This window comes from Leopardus geoffroyi, chromosome E1, assembly GCF_018350155.1.
Source record: "Leopardus geoffroyi isolate Oge1 chromosome E1, O.geoffroyi_Oge1_pat1.0, whole genome shotgun sequence".
NCBI classification, from domain to species: Eukaryota; Metazoa; Chordata; class Mammalia; order Carnivora; family Felidae; genus Leopardus; species Leopardus geoffroyi.
Genome location: NC_059330.1, coordinates 14,165,979 through 14,185,348, shown reverse-complemented (window position 1 = coordinate 14,185,348; position 19,370 = coordinate 14,165,979). Strand labels below are relative to the sequence as shown.

At 37.4% G+C, this 19,370-nt stretch overlaps 1 protein-coding gene across 3 annotated transcripts in view; it reads left to right on the top strand.

Moving 5' to 3' along the window:
- The window catches only part of PAFAH1B1 (platelet activating factor acetylhydrolase 1b regulatory subunit 1), an 80,406-nt gene that overhangs the window by 8,698 nt on the left and 52,338 nt on the right, over nucleotides 1–19,370 (top strand). Inside the window, exon 1 of one of the 3 annotated variants that reach the window (XM_045487754.1) lies at nucleotides 15,949–15,966. The exons of the other annotated variants lie outside the window; for them this stretch is intronic. The gene's annotated coding sequence lies outside the window, so the exon portion shown is untranslated. Of the gene's footprint in view, nucleotides 1–15,948; nucleotides 15,967–19,370 lie in introns of those variants that run through there. 3 annotated transcript variants of the gene reach the window in all.

Here is a 19,370-nt window from a genome sequence, read left to right as displayed (position 1 = left end):
GGTTGAGGAAGGTTTTTTTGTTATGGTTGCTTGTGTGTGTTTTAACTGGATAACCGTTAGGTGTACTGGAGACTTGAGTTCTAAAACCTTTGGTGTTTTTGTGTTTCATATGTTTACCAGTGTAATTAATAATAGAGAATTTTTGTTTTTTATTGCTTACAACGTTATGAGGCATTAAAAAATTGATTCTCTAATCGGAATGTATTCAGTGTACTCTGTTGTAGGAACCGTGCTGAGGTACTAGAAGGTGCTCCAGACAGGGGACAGCAGAAGTAGAATCATAAAGGTCACAATGTGGGGAGAAGGAAGACCTACATTTCATGATGCTCAGTGTGTGAGCAAAGTGGGGCTTGATTAGAAATGAGACTTGAAATGTGGTCAGGGACCAGCTACTAATCGAAGGCCTTATAAACTGTTTTAAAGCATGTAGACTTTAGGAAGTAGGGAGGCAGCATAGTTCAGTGATTAAGAGGCCTGATTATGGAGCCCAGATGCTGGGTTCAACTTTCAGCTCTGCTGCTTACATAGCTGTGTTATTTATATTTTACACGTGTGTGTGTACACACACATGCACACTAAATAAAAGCTAGTTATTTAAATTCTCATAGTTGTGAGAAGTAGATGAACACTTGTAAAATAACTTAAAGCAGTGACTAGCATATAGTGAGTGCTATGTAAATAAAAAATAGGGAGCCTATGAAGGTTTGTTTTTAAGTAGAGAAGTGATATGGTCAGATTGTACTTTAAATAGATGGCTTTGGGAGCTCTATAGAAGATAGATATTAACAGGCCAAGACTGGATTTAGGTAGACCTGTTGAAATTAGTCCAAGTGAGAGGTGATGGTGTGAACTATGGTAGTAGTGGTAAGGATAGACAGGATAATTCAACAAATATTGAGGAGGTAAATTTGACAGATCAAGGTAATTGGTTATAGAGGAAGAAATAAAAGAGTTAAGGTTGACTGCCATATAAAGTATTATTTCTAACATTTCTAAAGGGATACTTTTTTTTTATAGCTTTTTAAAAAAAATTTTTTTTTTAACGTTTATTTATTTTTGCGACAGAGAGAGACAGAGCATGAACGGGGGAGGGTCAGAGAGAGGGAGACACAGAATCTGAAACAGGCTCCAGGCTCTGAGCTGTCAGCACAGAGCCCGACGCGGGGCTTGAACTCACCGACTGCGAGATCATGACCTGAGCTGAAGTCGGCCGCTTAACCGACTGAGCCATCCAGGCGCCCCAAGGGATACTTTTTAAAGTACCTGGATCTTAGCTATTCTCTGTACTAGTGGTATTTGAAGCTTTGGGGGTATGTTGTAAGCTTCCATAAAAATGAGAACTAATGGGGTGCCTGAGTGGCTCAGTCATTTAAGCATCCAACTCTTGATTTCAGCTCAGGTCATGATCTCACCGTTTGTGGGTTCGAGCCCCGCATTGGGCTCTGCACTGGCAGTGTGAAGCTTACTTCAGATTCTGTCTCCCTCTCTCCCTGCCCCTCCCCTGCTCACTCTCTCTCAAAACAAATAAACTTTAAAAAAAAATGAGAATGGTCATACTTTTTAATTTCTCTAAATTAATAGGCTTTTGTTTTCTTCTTAGTCAATAGAGATAAATTTTTCTTAAAGGATATACTGTTAGGCAGAAAACTTACTTTTCTGAGATTTGTGATTATAAAGATAATAGCACCATGGTGTAATACTTTAAAAATTTGAAGTACTGTTCAATCTTTGAAAACATTACAAGTGGGGGACACTTGGATGGCTCAGTTGGTTAAGCATCTGACTTCAGCTCAGGTCATGATCTCACAATTTGAGAGTTCAAGCTCTGCGCTGGGCTTCGTGCTCACAGTGCAGAGCCTGTTTGGGATTCTCTCTCTCTCTGCCCCTCCCCCACTCACGCTTTCTCTCTCAAATACATACACTTTAAAAAAAAGATTAAAATTTGAGGTCCCTGGATGGTTCAGTCAGTTTAAAATGTCCAACTCTTGATTTCAGCTCAGGTCATGATCTCATGATTTATAAATTTGAGCCCTGCATCAGGCCCTGGGCTGACAGTGCAGAGTCTGCTTGGGATTCTTTCCCTCTGCCCCTCTCCTGCTCTCTCTCTCTCTCTCTCTCTCTCCTAAAAATAAATAAATAAACATTAAAAATACCATTAAAATTTGTTAGTTCTGTTACATCCAATTTTTTCATTGTTTATTCACGTGATAAATAAGCTTTTTTTGATAAATAAACTTTGATAGCCAGAATATTTAATCACATTCATTTCTTGGGTAAATCTTAGCTTGCCTCCCTATTTCTAGATTTGTTAGGTTTGGGGAGGGGGGTATTTTATTTTTTATTATTATTAATTTTAATTCCAGTATAGTTAACCTACAGTATTAGTTTCAAATGTAAGGATTTGTCAGATTTTAAGAATGGCTTTTTTTTTTTTTTTTGGCCAGTTTTATATAAAGTGGGGGGGGGGGAACTTGATTGAAATTAGAACTTTTGGATTTGAATTTTCTCTAGATTATTAGTGAAATAATTAAATTATAGGAAATTTAGTATCCTTATGTAGTTTTTTTTTTTTTTTTTTTTTTTTTTTTTTACCCCTTTATGTAGTATTTTAAATCTGGGTCCTGGATTATAGAGTATCTGTCCCTTAGGGTGTTGCAGGCCCATCAAATCTCCCCACTAAAGAGAGTTGAGAAAAATGATATTTAAACTGACTCTTGAATGAATATTTGGAGTGGACATGGAACATTTTAGGTAGAGGGAACAGCAACATACACAGGTACAAAAGCATGAAAAACAATTATGTGTATTCTGGAAAGTAGTTTGGCAGAGGGGATTTGTAGGGTATGTATAGATATGAGGCTGGAAAGGTACATGAGTCAGATTGATAGACTGTGTAAAATTGTATTCTATATACATACATTGTAGGCAATTTGGAAGTCAACAAACAGTTCCAAGCAAAGATGAGCATTATGATCAGATGTGTATTTTAGATAGTTTATGTGGGTGGAGTGAGGGATATAGATTGGAGTTTGAAGGTCACTTGGGAGGCTTTCTCAGGAAAGAATGATTAGTGCTTGAAATAAGATCATGACAGTGAAGGTTACTGATGGTAGAAAGGTTTAGGAGGAAGAATTGTGAATGAGTAGTGTGATGGGGAGAGAGAAGTATCAGAAGACATCTCAGATTTGTAGCTTGGGTGTCTGGGTAAAATTGAGAAACTGGGTGTTGCTAGCCATAGAGAATAAGAGGAGGAATTATATGGGATGTTAAAGCAGCCAGATTAATTTTCCTGAACCATAGTTCTGAAATACTTGACCCAAACCCAGCTTTTTACTGTCTTTAGTGATCAAAAACATGAAAATGCAAAGCACACATTGCTGGACACATGATATTTAATAGATATCAGCTTAATCCCAAGTAGGTGCTAAAGGACTTTTCTTGTGTTCTGGCTCATCGTCTCATCCTTTTTCTTATTGCCTGCCATGTATCCTGTGATTCAGCCTTATGAAGATACTTCCGTTGCTTAAGGTGTTTTCACTCTTTACCACTCCTTTTCTCTTTTCCTCTCTGTATCCTCTGCCTGTCAGTCTTTTGAAAGTGTGCATATACCAGATTCTCCTTTTCCAGGCAACTTTCCCTAATTTTTTTCACCTGAAAGAAATTTTGTTTTCCTTTGAGTTCATCATCTTATGGCATGTGTTACTTTTTCTCTTGTTCTAGCTTACGTCAAAGTTTATCTGATGTATCAAATGAGCTAATGCATTTAAAAAGCCTAGAACGGTGCCTAGTACTCACTAGACAGTAAATGTTGGTCATTGTTATTATGGTGATGATGAAGATGATCTAGATGAGTTAATAATAGGGCAGTACACCTTTACTTTCTGCCATCTTGTGATGGCAAAACTGATTTATTCTTGTCTTGGACACTAGGAAAGCAGTGTCTCTTTTACTTTGCTTATGTATGTAAAAGTGCAAAAGATACTGCATCATATTGTTGTCTTCAAGGTGAAATTATCTCTATCTTCACTATTCCTGAGCTCTGTTGAGGTAGCTGAAATGGTAGACAAGTCCTTAACACTGATTATCTCATTACGCTTTGCCACAACTCTTTGATGTGGGTAGTAGAGCTTCTTTTATAAATGATCAAATAGGCTTAGGAAATTTGAAAATTTGCCCAAGGTCACATAGTTTATAAGTGGCCAAGTTGATATTTGAACCTCCACTATTTGACTCCAAAATACTGCACAGTGGGACCTCAAAAGTGTAGGATTTATTCCTTCAGTGCTTTCATATCATTTACATAATCAGAGGGCCTATCATGCGACATATAGTCAGAAAAGTGCTTTTTGTTTTTTCTTTCACATATTTCCAGTTTAATTATGGAATATATCAAACATGCAGGAAAAGTACCTGTAGTAATGTAAAAAAAAAAAAAAAATCCACACAAACTACTACCAGAATTGACAGATGTTAATGTTTTTGTCATATTTGCTGTAGTTTAAGAAATAAAGCATTATTGGGGCACCTGGGTGGTTCAGTTGGTTAAACGTCTGACTTCAGCTCAGGTTCTGCTTAGTACTTCTCACAGTTGGTGGATTTGAGCCCTGCATCGGGCTCCACACTGACAGCGTGGAGCCTGCTTGGGATTCTCGTTCTTTCCCCCCCTCTCTCTGCCCCTCCTCCACTTGCGTTTTCTCTCTCTCTCTCTCTCTCTCTCTCTCTCTCTCAAAAACAAACTTAAAAGAAAAAAGAATGCATTATGATAGTCACAGTTGATGTCCCTTTTATACCTCTTTCTAATCCCTTTCCCCTCCCTTGCTCTTCACAGTGGTAAATCGTTCTCTTAAAGTTTGTATATATCCTTTGATCTGTCTTTATACTTTTACTACACATATATGTATCCATAAACTATATATAATGATGCTTAAAATTTACACGAATGTTATACGTAAATGTAAATATTATTGTACAACTCGATGTTTTTGACCTAACAAAATGTTTTCTAGATGTGTTATTAGTATATGTAGATCTAACTTATTTTGTTGTCTAATTTATTATATACGCTTATACTGTAGTTTCTTTATACTACAGAAATAGGCATTTAGGTTGTTTCTAAATTTTTGCTATTACAGATAGTGCTTCAGTAAACGTGAAAGTGTCTGTGGATAACATGATAAAATAGCTTTTTATTTGATTTTGCGTTACAGAATTTATCCTAAGGTTAAATAAATATTTGTTCTTCCATAATTTTTATGCTTTTAATTGAATAAATAGAACAGATTGTATTGTTGGCGTTTTTTTTTTTTTTTTTAAGCATAAATTCCTAAATCCTGTTCTACTTTCTTCAGTCTCTTCAACTGTTCAAAAACCATATCAAATCAGTACTGAGCTGGGGATTTGCACATTGGTTGGCTGCCTTTGGGCAGAATGAAATCTGTAAATGCATTTCTCTTTGCCTTGCATTGTTAAAAAAATTATTTTAAGTTAACATTTAAAAATTAGCTATTTTGCATAAAGTCTCTATTTTTGGATTATCCTGAAAAATTAAAAGCTCTTGCAACTGTGAGGCCCACATTTTCCCGTGACAACATTTGGCCTAAGCTGCATCAAACTGCCCTCCTTTAGATGGGCATAAGCTCGCCAGTGAAACAAGTTCCTACCATTTATTACTGTTTGTTATTGCCCTTGCACTGTTTTTTATGGTGAAGAAATACTTCTCGGTTGGTGTTTCTATAAAACATGGGAAAAAATGGGGCACCTGGATGGCTCAGTCAGTTAAGTGATCAACTCTTGATTTTGGCTCAGGTCATGATCTCATGGTTTGTGAGATTGAGCCCTGTGTTGAATCCCTTCTTGGGATTCTGTCTCTCTGTCTCTCTGTCTCTCTGTCTCTCTCTCTGCACGTTCCCCGCACGTGTGTGCTTACAAAATAAATATTTTTAAAAATGGAAGAAAGTATAGTGGGATGACTGCAATAGTCAAGAAAAGTAGAATAGAGCATATATTTCTGGAAAGTGAATATATTGTAATATGATTTATATGCAAACAAAATGAGTCTTGTATGGAAAGATTATAATCTTGCTATCATTTATATCACCTGCATTGTTCTCTGTAGACATGTGCTTGTGATCTCTGCATTTTTGTGTAAGTAGCTGTGAGAACTGCTGCACGGTGCAGGTGAAGATCAAAAAGATATGAAGACAGTTTATAAATCATGAAGTTCTGTGCAAATAAATGCAAGATATATACCTGTTTTTTGTTTTTTTTTTTTTTTTAACCTGTGTTATATATATCCTTGTTCTAGAAAGGTTTTAAACAGAGGGGTTGAAAACTGGTTTAATGTCCTCAACGATCCTACCTTTTACCAAGTATATTTATTAAGTACCTTATCCAGAGGCTACAAGTGGATGGTCCGGAGTTTTCTTTTTTTAGGATTTTTTTTTTTTTTTTTTTTAAAGTAATCTCTACACCCAACACAGGGCTTGAACTCACAACCCTAAGATTGAGTCACAAGCTACACCAACCAAGCCAGCCAGGCACCCTAGATCCAGGGTTTGGATCACAAACATGTTTTGTCTGCTCAGTCTTCTATTATTTTTTAAAATTATTATTATTTCTTTTTTAGAGAGTGTGAGCATGGGGGAGTAGCAGAGTGGGAAAGAGAGAATCCCAAGTAGGCACCATGCTCAGTGCAAAGCCCAATGCGGGGCTTGTTCCTACAACCCTGGAATCATGACCTGAGCTAAAATCAAGAGTCGGATGCACAACCAAGTGAGCCACCCAGGTGCCCCTCAGTCATTTTATTTTTAATTAAACTTATATTAAAAACCCAGTTCTATCACTGTTGTCTTATTTTTAGCTGATTTGCACTTTTACCTAGTTTCTGTATGTGACTTGTAATCCTTTAAGGCAGTTGATAAAGATGCACAAACTGCAAAATACCACAGATTATTAAAAGTAAAGAGAAAGAAGAAACAAAAATAAAGGGTAAGGATAAAATGTAATCAGAATCTAGGGCAAAAAGGTATATTACAATGTTCTTGCTACAGGCAGAGCACAAATTTAAGTCTTAGCTTTCTGTGAGCTAGCGGGAGGAAAAAAAAAAACCTGTTAAGGTTATTTTCACAATGTTCTTACAGTAAAAGTAAGCTAGTTAATTCAAAAGGGTAACTAACCGCTTGGCACTATCAGATTAGAATTTCTCATAAGGGTCTTCATAATGAGGATCATGTACTGTTTTCATTACCCTCATCAACATCTCTAAGGTAGATGGATGTTTAGTATTTAATAATAATATGGAAAGACCAACCCGATCATGTGAGAGTCAGTCTGAAAAAGTGTGTAGATTGTCCTTTGGTGTCTGACCAATGGATATAATTTCTCTTAACCCAGGTTTTGATACATATTGAGATTGTAAATCACTGTCATGTACCTAAAGTGCAGATGTTGCATACATCAAATACAGACCATTTATAATGTAAGATTTATTTTATCTTTTTTTAAGTTTATTTATTTATTTTGAGAGAGAGCGAGAGCATGTGCGTACGAGTGGGGGAGGGGCACAGAGAGAGGGAGAAAGAATACCAAGCAGGCTGCATGCTGTCAGTGAGGAGTCTGACATAGGGCTGGATCCCACGAACCATGAGATCATGACCTGAGCCGAAACTAAGAGTTGGATGCTTAACCAACTGAGCCATCCAGACACCCCTATATATGTAGGATTTAAATGTTTTTGTGAAAACTAAGTTTTACCCAGATAGAATTTGCGTGAATGCTTGAAGCTTAAGGTTTTTCTTAGAAATTTTAAATCTGCTACACAACTCTCTTGTTTGAAGGTACACAAAACAGTATTCTTCCAGAGTATCTCCAAATGGTAAAATCATTAAGAAGTAGACTTAAAGAAAAAAGGGGACAGTACACAACCCTATTTTATGCTGCTGGAAATTGACTCAGCAGACCATTTTTTACTTTTATTTTATTTTTTTTTAATTTTAATTTTTATTTTTTTTAATTTTTTTTTTTAATGTTTTTTTATTTTTGAAGGAGAGAGAGACAGAGTGTGAGTCGGGGAGGGGCAGAGAGGGGGGGACACAGAATCCGAAGCAGGCTCCAGGCTTTGAGCTGTCAGCACAGACCCGACGTGGGGCTCGAACTCAAAAACGGCAAGATCATGACCTGAGCCAAAGTTGGATGCTTAACCGACTGAGCCACCCAGGCGCCCCTATTTTATTTTTTTGAGAGAGAGACAACAGAGTGTGATTGGGGGAGGGGGAGAGAGTGAGGGAGACACAGAATCTGAAGTAGGCTCAAGGCTTGGAGCTGTCGGCACAGAGCCCAACATGGGAACCACCAAGTGCGAGATCATGACCTGAGCCAAACTCAGACGCTTAACCAACTGAGCCACCCAAGTGCCCCAGCAGAAGACCTTTCTAATGGATCAGGACTCATGATAGTTTTTGCATAGATTAAATGTAAGGAGGTATTTTCATTTATGTTTGTAATAGATATGGTCTCTACCCTCAAGAAATATACTATATGGCTTTGCCCCTTAAAAAGATTTTTTTCCTTCAGCTGTAGTAGAACTGCAGTTCTGTATCTTGTTACCTTCACTACTGAATCTTTTGAATTAGGGTCAAAACCTATTTTCTGATGAGTGCCCTTTGTATTTCTCAGTTTGCCATCTTTAGCCTCAGCTTTCAGCAATACTGTATTTTCCAACTGCTTAAAATAATTTTGCCTTTGGATATTTTATTGTCCTATTTTATTTAACATTATTTTTCCTTCTTCCAAACACTGCCTCAAAAAATTTCCAGTCACTTCCATTTTTTTAGTCTTTTCAGTTTATAAAGCTAACTTAGTCTTTAGCTCATGTTATATTCTCTTTATCACCTTCTTTCCTGTCCCCTCCTTCCCACTTTATTTTTAATAGATTGTACATTCATTTAAGGATGGATTGCATTTCTTTCATCTGTCATCTTAAAACCTCATAGCACTGAGCCTAACGTAATGGTTAATGAATGAGTTAAAAGATATGTATAGCTCACGTCTTCTAATTATATTCCATTTATGTAGGTTTCTTATGGGCAGGAACTATTTCTTAACATTGCTTTTATGTCACATGTAACTCCTATGTGGTGAGCTACATGGGACACAGATATGTATTGTTGGGTTTGAATACTGGGTACTTGGTAGATCCTCGGGAAACAAATTGAATAATTGATACCCAAGAATATAGTTCTCATGTATCCGTTTCAGCAGAGATAAACATTGCTGTGGATAATAGTAAACTGGAAATCAGTTGAGAGACACTGCAGGTTTTCCAGTGTGTTGTCATAACACCTGGGCAGTTGTCCTTGGACGTAAACAGGGGATCTGCTTTTAGGACCAGAGAAGGTCCTCTTCAAGACCAAGAGCAAATAATGGACCGTGTCCAAAAAAAAAAAAAAATTCCACTTTTGCTTAATTGCAGTTTGACCATAAAGCTCTTTTTTAAAAAAAATCATTCCCATTGGTGGCTCAGTCGGTTAAGTGTCCAACTCTTGATTTAGGTTTAGGTCATGATTTCATGGTTCCTGGTATCTAGCCCTGAGTTGGGCTCCTCGCTGACAGTACAGAGCCTGCTTGGGATTCTCTCTCTGTCCCTCTCTATCTGCCTCTCTCTCTCTCTTTCAAAATAAACAAACATTAAAAAAAAAAAAAATTCCCATTGCTTCCATCCCAGTCCAGGCTTCTGTCATCTTCTACTTTCAGCTTTCCCTTGCTTTAATATGTCTTATGTATTATCTCCAAAACAATCACCGTGAAATACCAATTTTAGAACATTGTTCCTTTGCTTAAGAATTGCAGTGTTTTCGGGGCACCTGGGTGGCTCAGTTGATTAAGCGTTCGACTTCGGCTCAGATCATGATCTCACAGTTCATGGTTTGAGCCCCACATCAGGCTCTGTGCTGACAGCTCAGAGCCTGGAGCCTGCTTCAGATTCTGTGTCTCCCTCTCTCTCTGTCCTCCTCTGCTTGTGCTCTCTCTCAAAAATAAACACATTTTTTGAAAAATTGCAGTGTTTTCTGCATTGTCATAATTCCTTCGGGCTATCTGCATTAGGATTCACCAGATCTTATGCTTAAAAAAAAAAAAAAAAAAAAAAAGGCACATAGCACAGTGAGTCTTCTATTATTGTATGACTGGAAGTATTAGAAAACTGTTTTCTTGTGTTACAGCAATGGATTTTTTGTGTGTGTGACTTAGTTTTAACTTAAAAACTGTTGTAGCTGTGCTTGCTTAATTGTTCCCTGATTAGCATTTGTAAGCAGAAACCAGAAAATATGCATGTTAGAATGTAAAAAGGTCTTTAATTTTTAAAGTTTTAGTATAAAGTTGAGACAGCCAATTGATTTTCTATAGGATTTTAAAATTGATGTACTTTATCTGATAAATATTAATCAGTGTTCAGCCTTTAAAAAGAAAAAAATTATATGGAAACCAGCCCCAGGGAGCTGGACTTTGACTTTTGCCCATATTTCAGAATTTAAATTGTTTGGAATTTTAAAAAAGAAGGATGAGAGTAAAGTGATACAGTGCACCTTTACTTCCCTGAACATAGTAGATTTTAATCTGTTTTACTACGATACCTGTAGAAGTCATTTAGAAACATCTATTAGATACCAATTGTGTGTCAATTACCATGATATTTGATAGAGATAACAATGAGGAATATGTCAAGGTTGGGGCTTTGGAGGAGTATTGTTGAGGAAACATCAAGGCAGATGATTACAGTGTAGTGTGAGAATTGTTAACTATGTGTATGCATAACTATGAAATCACAGAAGAGGGAGTTACTCTGCTTAAGTTTTTGGTTAAAACTAAATAAATTCCTCAAGTTCTGCTATTTATGCTAGCTACTGTAACTTTGCTAATGTTCTTTTTTTTTTAATGTTTGTTTGTTTGTTTATTTATTTAGAGAGAGAGCGTGAGCAAGGGATGGGCAGAGAGAGAGGGAGAGTAAGAACCCCAAGCAGGCTCCGTGCTGTCAGCACAGACCCGGACTTGGGGCTCAAGCCCACGAACCATGAGATCACAACCTGAGCCGAAATCAAAAGTTGGATGCTTAACCGACTGAGTCACCCAGGCGCCCTGCTAATGCTCTTTAAATACCCTTAATAAGTACTAGGTTGAACCTGTGTAATTGCCATTATTGGCGATTTAATATGGTTTAACCCTAATAGTATTTTGGTATGGCAGTTAAAACATGGTTAATGGCTTTTGCCAATACTGTTTGATAGTTGTTGAATAAATGATATTCTGTTAAAATAAAGCCTTGACTATTGAATAAATGCCATTTTGGAAAACATTTTAAAAACTTCAGCTTGGTTTCTCTTTTTAAGAAGATATTATATTATATATGGGGGTGCCTGTGTGGCTCGGTCAGTTAAGTGTTGACTTTGGCTCAGGTCATGCATCTCATGTTTCGTGAGTTTGAGCCCCACATTGGGCTCTGTGCTGTGACAGTGCACTACACGGAGCCTGCTTGGGATTCTCTCTCTCCCCCACCTTCTCTCTCAGCCCCTTCCCTGCTCAGGTACTCTGTTTCTCAAAATAAATAAACTTAAAAAAAAAAGAAAATATATGAAAGAATTTCATTAAGTATAAATTGCTATGCAATTATAAATTATTTTATAATTGCTTATGACTGTGGAAATACAGTTAATTAATTTGGAAAGTTTTGCTTTCAAAGCTTGATTCCTTACAAACATTTGTTGAGTGCTAAGACCCTATGCCTGGTTCTAGAGAGGCAAAGAAATCAGTTCAGTGTTTGCCTAAAGAGGTCAGTGTGGTACTAGAGACAGCATGTATATAGTTACTTAAAAAGAATGTGAGAGGCAGCACAAGGTAGCATCAGTGATTTTTCAAATTTATCTTAACAGTGGAAACTTTCCCCAAAAAATCTCTTATGCAGAAACTCAATATATAAGCAGATAGAGAATTTTGCCTACCTGGCCTCCTCTCTGTTCACATTCCTGCTGTTTGAAACCATTGCTGTGGGAGTCCAAAGCAAACCTGGCTTGAATCCTGGCCCTGCCACTATCCAGCTGTTTAACCTTGGATACATGACTTCTTTATCTGTTGAACGAGGATATTAGTTTTTTTCTGGGTATTGTAGGAATTAAACATTTTAGGAAAGAGGTGTAGCATGTCATGTCAGTAAATGGTAATGAGGATTATAACATAGATGGTACCGTGAGACTTTAAAAAAGAAGAAACCTACTTCTGGCAAGGGGGGGTGGGTTAGCCAGGGAGGGCCTCACAGAGGTAGTGATATACTCCTTTCAGGCTGAATCTTGAAGGGGAGGAAAATTGCAAAACATGGTAAAGGGTGTGTACCCCAAATAAAACATTTTAATGAAGACTTGGACATGTGGAATCTGCCTCATTACACCTTTTTGGAGATAATGACCTCACCTGTGTTCTAGGTAGCATTTCCTTACATTCTTTGACTCACATTTTAGTATTAGTCTGGGCCGGGCCAGCCAGAGTAAGAATCACTAACTTTCTTTAGCTAGCTAGTTAAACTGATTACTTAACTAAAGGAAAAAAAGTACCCTAAACCTGAATTTGTAAACCATGCCTTGGTTATAATGTAATGGTGCATTTACAGGGAAGTCCTTTTTTTTTTTTTTTTTTTTTTTTTTTAATTTTTTTCAACGTTTATTTATTTTTGGGACAGAGAGAGACAGAGTATGAACGGGGGAGGGGCAGAGAGAGAGGGAGACACAGAATCGGAAACAGGCTCCAGGCTCTGAGCCATCAGCCCAGAGCCTGACGCGGGGCTCGAACTCCCGGACCGCGAGATCGTGACCTGGCTGAAGTCGGACGCTTAACCGACTGCGCCACCCAGGCGCCCCGGGAAGTCCTTTTTTAAAAAAAAATTTTATTCATTTTTTGAGAGAGAGAGAGAACAAGCTGGGGAAGGTCAGAGAGAGGGAGAGAAATCCCAAGCAGTCTCTGTGCTGTCAGCACAGAGCCAGACATGGGGCTCGAACTCACAAACCATGAGAAGCCAAAACTGAGTCAGATGCTCAACTGACTGAGCCACCCAGGCACCCCATAGGCAAGTCCTTCCTAAATGCAATTGCATTAGTGTGTTGGGAATTAGGAATCTTTATGTCCTCCTCTGAGGTCTTAGTATGTAGGTAAGGGTTGTTTTTTGCCTGAGATTGCAGTTAATGGGACTGCTGCTATGGATAAATTGCAGGTAGATATTTGCTTTAGATTTTTTGGAAAGAGAGCTAGAATGTTAGTTTCTAGGAAAAACTATTGAATCATTATTATTATTATTATGTTATTTATTTTTGACAGAGAGAGAGAGAGAGAGAGAGAGAATGTGAACGGGGAAGGGGCAGAGAGACAGGGGGGCGGATAGAGGATCCAAAGTGGGCTCTGTGCTGAGAGCAGAGAGCCCAATGCAGGGCTCGAACTCACTGAGCTGAAGTTGGAAGCTTAATCGTCGGAGCCACCCAGGCGCTCTTAGTGAATCATTATTGGATACTTTTTTCTACCTCAGCAATGAAGGATTTTTCTTTTTATATAAATCCGATTTTATTATTTGTTTTTAATTTATATCTTGTTTATTTTTTTATTTTTAGGTTTTGGAGAGAGCACGCACAAGCCAGGGAGAGTGGGGGGTTGAAGTGGAGAGAGAGAAAGATTTGAGAGAGACAGAGATGGTATGGGGGGCGGGGAGGCACAGAGAGAGAGAGAGAGAGAGAGAGAGAGAGAGAGAGAATCCCAAGCAGGCTCCGTGCTCAGTGCAGAGCCCAACAGGAGGCTCAATCAACTCTGGGATTCTGACTGAGCCAAAATCAAGAGTTGGATGTTCAACCGACTGAGCCATCCAGGTGTACCTATAACAATCAGATTTTAGACAAAACATTTCAGTGTGATAGACAAATACATTGAAGGAGTATTAAAGTGGGGGAGATATAGAAAGAAATTAAGGTATAGATACATAAAATCATATAACACTTACTGTATACCAATCAGTGTAATCAACTCTTTTAATCTGTCTGACAGTTCTGTGAAAGAGATACTGTTAGTAAAAGTAGCCTGTATCAGTTAACTTAATTTGTTTGGCTAAGGGAGTTTGCAAACTATGGCTGGCAAACCAAATCCTGCCTCTGCTACTTATTTTTGTACAGCCTGTGAGCTGAGCTGAGCATGGTTTTTACAATTTTTAATGGTTGAAAAAGCAAAAGAATATTTTGTAAAATTTTATTTTAAAAGATTGCATGAAATTCAATGTCCGTAAAGTTTTAGGAACAGAAACAACCTATTTCTTTTCCCATTGGGTTTTTTTTAATCATCTTTTTTTTTTAAGTTTTTATTTAAAAATTCCAGTTAACATACAGTGTAATACTAGTTTCAGGTGTACAGTATAGTGATTCAACACTTAAATACATCACCCTGTGATGTATCACAAGTACACTCCTTAATCTCCATCACCTATTTAACCACAAACCTGTTTCTTGGTTTGCCTCTCTCTTTTTCCCCCTTTGCTCATTTGTTTCTTAAATTCCACATATGAGTGAAATTGTACAGTATTTGTCTTTCTTTGACTTATTTCACTTAGCATAATACTCTCTAGCTTCATCTGTGTCCTTGCAAATGGCTTTTACATATTGTTTATTGTTGTTTTCTTGCTACAGAAACTCTAAGGTTAGCAAAACCTAAAATATTTACTTTCTGGCTCATTACAGAAAGTTTGCTTACCCCCTGGTCTAGGTAAATAGGGGACAAGATACGATTAAAATAAAAGGTGGGGCGCCTGGGTGGCTCACTTGGTTAAGTGTCCAACTCCGGGTTTTGGCTCAGGTCATGATCTGTCTCACAGTCCTTGAGTTTGAGCACTGCATTGGCTCTGCGCTGACAGTGTGGGAGCCTGCTTGGGATTCTCTCCTACTCTCTGTGCCTCCTCCCGCCCCCATACCATCTCTGTCTGTCTCAAGATAAATCAATAAACTTAAAACAAAAGTTTTAAGATATTTCAAGTTTAAAAATAAAAGGTAATAAAATTAATATAGATGCAAAAGAATGTGTCTTTATTAGAACATACCAGGAAGACTAGTTATATAATGAATAAGTCAGCTGTATTTTCTTCTTGAAAAATTTTTTAGAAATCTTCAACAGAAGCTTAACTGTAATGAAAAATGCTTGCTTATTTCAAAATGTTGGACTGATGTCTTTTTCCTGTTAATATCTCTTCAAGGTATATCTGAGGAGTCTTGTAAATATGTATATTGTTTGTTTTTGTTTTTTTTTTGAGAGAGAAAGAAAGTGCATGTGTGTGCGCGTGCACATGTGGAGGGGAGGGGCAGAGGAAGAAAGAGAATCTTAAGCAGGTTCCATGCCCAGGGTGAAGCCCAATGCAGGAATCCATCTCAAGACTGAGATCATGACCTGAGCCGAAATCAAGAGTTAGATGCTTAACAGACTGAACCACCCAGGCGCCCCTTAAAAATATTTTTTTGAATTTGAGTGGCAGTTGGAATTATCAATTAAATCTGAGTACCTGGACCTTGTAATTTGATTTTTGACTTTAGAGCCCAGATACCATTTTCTGACACTGATGATTTCTTGATGAAATATTCATAATTTGCTTTTGACCCTCTAGGACTGGCTGTGGTTTATACTGTTGAGGGTATGGTTCTCTACTGAGGATGTGCATCAGAATCACTTGGAGACATTTAAAAAATTTAGATGCCTCCTCAGAATCTCTGGATAAGGCCCTTTACCATAATTATCTTTAGGAAATTCTTCAAGTGGTTCTAATGTACACTCCTGGTTACTTCCTTCTTCAACTATTTTAATAAGTCCAATTTGACAAAAATATGTGTGTGACATTTATTGTTCTGTTTCCCATAGATGTTTTTCAATCTAAAGAATCATTGTCTAAATTGATACAAACTTGCAGAGGTCAGTGGCATCCGTTTGTTGAATTCATTTTCTTTTGATGTTACTTAATCATGTAATAGAATGCAAGTTGAAAGATATTTATATTAGAGAGCAAGAAGTATAATTCAGTATTCTTCATTTTTATAAGATATTTATTTGGCATCGTGGAATCCCAGAGAATCTGGAAATAATGAATTTGATAAAGTAAAACACAACTTACAGGAAACAAACATTTTTAGGAGGAATAATTTATTTATATTTGAGAACCACTTTGTTTTGTCAGTGTTCTTATCAGGCTGTGTGTCTGTAAAATAACCATATAAATAGATGTTTTTGTTTTCATTTAAGTAAATTTACAAGAAAAAAAATGACCCACAAATCTCTAAAATCATATTAAAACAAGAAATGTTTGTCTTTTTTCACATTCCCTTTTACTGTTGATAGGCATGCACAGTTGTACCATACAGAACAGCTGGTTTGCGATAAAAAGCACTGGAAACTATATACAATAAAATCCAAGTAAATCAGAATTTGTTTCTTTGGAACCTTCAGCTGTTCAAAGTGGCTACATGCCTTAAGTCAAAGATGAGAAGGAAACCTTTATTTATTTGTTTATTTATTTAAATGCTTATTTATTAGAGAGCGAGAGAGAGAGGGAGTACCAGCAAAGCCGGGGAGGGGCAGAGAGAGAGAGGAAGACACAGAATCTGAAACAGGCTCCAGGCTCTGGGCTGTCAGCACAGAGCCCGATGTGGGGCTCAAACCCACAAACTGTGAGATCATGACCTGAGTCAAAGTAGGACACGTAACAGACTGAGCCACCCAGGTGCTCTGGAAACTTTTTTTTAATCCGTGAAGAAGCAGTATTAGAGCACTCATCAACAAGTAAATACTGTTCCGATGAAGGTTATATCTAGCATGTTTGATGGGTGTGCCATGGGAATGTGAAGATGCATCCTGATCAATGTCCATAAAGGGAGAACTAAGAAATGGTGAGGGAGACAGGCCAAGAAAGAAGAAACCGGGAGGAAAAAAAAGAGGAAACATCAGCAGTAATGAGATGGTGCTTATAAATTCTAATGGTAGTGAATATCAAAAACTTCGTGGAGAGTATGATGAAAATAAAGAGGGGGTAGGATGAGTTCTCAGTTACCTATTTTTGCATGTCAGTAGCCCTTATTTGGATATCTTTCTTGTTTGTTGTAGGTTGGAAGCAGTTTTTTACTTTTGGTAACCCTTGAAGGCTTTAAGTTGCCTGGAGGGTATCCAGGGTGTAGAGTTTGAGCACTGTGAGGGGTGAAGAGTATTCATTCAAGTAGAGTTCATTGACCAAGTCTATAATAATAAAGGCTGCTATATTACAACAGAACTGAGGATATGGGGATATATTAGGGTACTCCAGAGAAAGAGAACCAAAAGAACGTTATATATATGTTTAAAAGGAAAAAGTAACAATCTCTCTATGTGTGTCTCTGTCTCTCTGTCTCTGACTCTTGGGGTGGGGGTGGGGGGGAGTTGGTTAGATTTTAAGGAATTGGCTTACATGATTGTGAAGGTTGACAAGTCCAGAATTCACAGGGTAGGCTGCCTGGATGGAGATCCAGGGAAAAGTTCAGTTGCATCTAGAGTCCAAAGACAGTCTGCTGTCAAAATTCCCTCTTCCTCAGGGGTAATGTAGGTCTTTTCTCCTCAGGTGTTCAACTGCTTGGATGAAACCCATATACATTATGAGGTTGGGGGGAGTGGGTAAGCTGCTTTACTCAAAGTCAGCTGATTTAAATGTTAATCTCATCTAAAAAATGCCTTCACAGCAATATCTAAACAAGTGCTTGACCAAATGTCTGGGTACTGTGGCCTGGCCAAGTTGACACATAAAATTAACCATCACGGGAGGTACAATAGAAACCATCTCATAGCATGATTTCAGTCTTGTAGTGACAAGCAAAAAACAAAGGCAAAAAAGATTGATCCTAAGATGGGCATCTAGATATGATTTATATTGTGTTACTTAAATCTAAGTCTGTTGAATTTCAAAGTTCAAAAACTATTTCTGCTTTGTTTCTTTAGATTCAAAATCTAGCTATGGAGCATCTATTTGCAACACTTGCCTTTAATGTTAGAGTTACTAGGGTTGAGATTGGTAGGAATAATTTTCAGTGAAAAAATGGTATCTTAATTATTGGCCAAAGGCTAACTGAAAAATGCAAGATATTTTATATGTACCCAGATACTTACCTGATGAGTGATTTAAATCTTTCAAATTGAGATGTAGTTGTTGGCTGTAACTGATAGGAAGTGAGGAGGTGGTGTAGCTGTTTGAAGACTTTTACTTTTTCAGTGAACTGTGTGCCTGAGCTTAGTCTGTCCCTCAGTGATGAATCAACCTAGTCTTGTTTTTGTTATTGCCTGCCAACACTAAGTCCCAATGAATCATGGGCCTCCAGGCTGAAGCAGAGTAAGAACAAGTAGACATTAAAGCCCAGATGTTTGATTAAAAACAATCAGTGATCTAATATTTTCAAATTGTGGGCATGGGAGAAGCTTTATACTTAATTTTTCACACAGAGCACAAGATACTGCAAGGAATTAAAATTTTGGTTAATTTTACCACCTTCATTTTTATTAGAAAATGATTTCAGAACTCTAGAAACTTATCTCTGTAGATGAGAAAGTAAGGAAATTATAAAGATTAATTTAAGGAAATGAAGGTCCTCTTAGGTCCTTTTTATATGTGATCTCATGGATTTAAACTATATACTGGGGTATTTTTCAGCATATTCAGTGCATTGACTTCATAGATAAGTTTATTTCTTTTTTCATTATTTGCATTGCTGTATAGCACTAATGATGCAATTTTAAGTATTTTTACCTAGAATAATACTCAGACTCAAATATTGAGAATTTAAAGAAACATATAATCTGGTATTAAGTCTGATGTCGTGTTAAGGAGCATCATCATGATAAAGTGATAATTTTCAGGAACACTCAAAATACCCACCACTAGTTATTTAAGTGAGAGATGTTCCTTCTTTTAGCCCATACCATGGGAACTGTGCAAATCAAAACACATATGTATGTTCTGATAGGTTAGTTACACATAGATCAGAATGATTTGGATGGTGCAGACAGTTCAGAGACAGTGAGGGGAAAAGAACATGGCACAAGTGAAAAAAAAAATTCTTTTCCAGAGGGCAAGACCGTGTGTGTTTTGGGAGAGGATTGTTTCAGTTTTCATTTCTCAACATTTATAGAACATCAGTCATGTGGCACTAACCAGATCATACACATTCTTCATTATACTATATAAAATTGTCAAAAATTAAGTAACAAGAACTTTGATAAGAAAGCTTGTGTCATGGGGCACCTGGGTGGCTCAGTTGGTTGGGTGTCTGACTCCTGGTTTTGGCTCAGGTCATGATCCCAGC